This window comes from Urtica dioica, chromosome 1 (genome assembly GCF_054948205.1).
Source record: "Urtica dioica subsp. dioica isolate 48M chromosome 1, U.dioica_male_clone48M_v1_H2, whole genome shotgun sequence".
Taxonomy (NCBI): Eukaryota; Viridiplantae; Streptophyta; class Magnoliopsida; order Rosales; family Urticaceae; genus Urtica; species Urtica dioica.
The window spans coordinates 53823714-53825816 of record NC_142756.1 but is presented as its reverse complement, the minus strand read 5'-3'; positions in this window follow the sequence as shown (position 1 = coordinate 53825816).

Here is a 2103-nt window from a genome sequence, read left to right as displayed (position 1 = left end):
CTCGAGTCGAGCTCGCTCCTCGAGTTTAGTTCGCTCCTCGAGTCGAGCTCGCTCCTCGTGTCGAGCTCCCAGTCTGCGAGTCGACTAATACTCCTCGTGCCGACTCTTCATACAACTCCTCGAGTCGAGCTCGCTCCTTGAGTCCAGTTCGCTCCTCGAGCCGAGCTCCGAGTCCGCGAGTCGACTGTTACTCCTCTTACTGACTCTTCACGTAACTCCTCGGATCGAGTTCGGTCCACGAGTCGAGCTCGATCCTCGTGTCGAAGCTCCCAGTCCGCGAGTCGACTAATACTCCTCGTGCCGACTCTTCACACAACTCCTCGAGTCGAGCTCGCTCCTCGAGTCCAGTTCGCTCCTCGAGTCCAGTTCAGTCCTCGAGTCGAGCTCCGAGTCCGCGAGTCGACTAATACTCCTCGTTCCGACTCTTCACACAACTCCTCGAGTCCAGATCGCTCCTCGAGTCCAGATGGCTCCTCGGGTCGAGCTCGCTCCTCGAGTCCAGTTCGGTCCTCGAGTCGAGCTTGCTCCTCGAGACGAGCTCCGAGTCCGCGAGTCGACTGATACTTCTCGTGTCGACTTCACGCAACTCCTCGAGTCGAGCTCGCTCCTCGAGTCCAGTTCGCACCTCGGGTCGAGCTCGCTCCTCAAGTCCAGTTCGCTCCTCGGGTCGAGCTCACTCCTCGAGTCCAGTTCACTCCTCGAGTCGAGGTCGCTCCTCGAGCCCAGTTCGCTCCTCGAGTCCAGGTCGCACCTCGAGTCGAGCTCGCTCCTCGAGTCCGGTTCGCCCCTCGAGTCGAGCTCGCTCCTCGAATCCAGTTCGCTCCTCGAGTCGAGCTCGCTCCTCGAGTCGAGCTCGCTCCTCGAGTCCAGGTCGCACCTCGAGTCGAGCTCGCTCCTCGAGTCCAGTTCGCCCCTCGAGTCGAGCTCGCTCCTCGAATCCAGTTTGCACTTCGAGTCGAGCTCGCTCCTCGAGACCAGTTTGGTCCTCGAGTCGAGCTCGCTCCTCGAGTCGAGCTCTGAGTCCGCGAGTCGATTAATACTCCTCGTTCCGACTCTACACACAACTCCTCGAGTCGAGCTCGCTCCTCGAGTCCAGTTCGCACCTCGAGTCGAGCTCGCTCCTCGAGTCCAATTCACTTCTCGAGTCGAGCTCGCTCCTCGAGTCCAGTTCACTCTTCGAGTCGAGCTCGCTCCTCGAGTCTAGTTCACTCCTCGAGTCGAGCTCGCTCCTCGTGTCGAGCTCCCAGTCTACGAGTCGACTAATACTCCTCGTGCCGACTCTTCACATAACTCCTCGAGTCGAGATCGCTCCTTGAGTCCAGTTCGCTCCTCGAGTCGAGCTGCGAGTCCGCGAGTCGACTGTTACACCTCGTACCGACTCTTCACGTAACTCCTCGGATCGAGTTCGGTCCACGAGTCGAGCTCGCTCCTCGTGTCGAAGCTCCCAGTCCGTGAGTCGACTAATACTCCTCGTGCCGACTCTTCACACAACTCCTCGAGTCGAGCTCGCTCCTCGAGTCCAGTTCGCTCCTCGAGTCCAGTTCGGTCCTCGAGTCGAGCTCGCTACTCGAGTCGAGCTCCGAGTCCGCGAGTCGACTAATACTCCTCGTTCCGACTCTTCACACAACTCCTCGAGTCGAGATCGCTCCTCGAGTCCAGTTCGCTCCTGGAGTCGAGCTCGCTCCTCAAGTCCAGTTCGCACCTCGAGTCGAGCTCGCTCCTCGAATCCAGTAGCAGCTCGAGTCAAGCTCACTCCTCGAGTCCAGTTCGTACCTCGGGTCGAGCTCGCTTTTCGAGGCCAGTAGCACCTCAAGTCGAGCTCGCTCCTCGAGACGAGCTCCGAGTCCGCGAGTCGTCTGATACTCCTCATGCCGACTTCACGCAACTCCTCGAGTCGAGCTCGCTCCTCGAGTCTAGTTCGCACCTCGGGTCGAGCTCGCTCCTCGAGTCCAGTTCGCTCCTCGAGTCGACCTCACTCCTCGAGTCTAGTTCGCTCCTCGAGTCGAGCTCGCTCCTCGAGCCCAGTTCGCTTCTCGAGTCGAGCTCGCACCTCGAGTCCAGGTCGCACCTCGAGTCGAGCTCGCTCCTCGAGTCCAGTTCGCC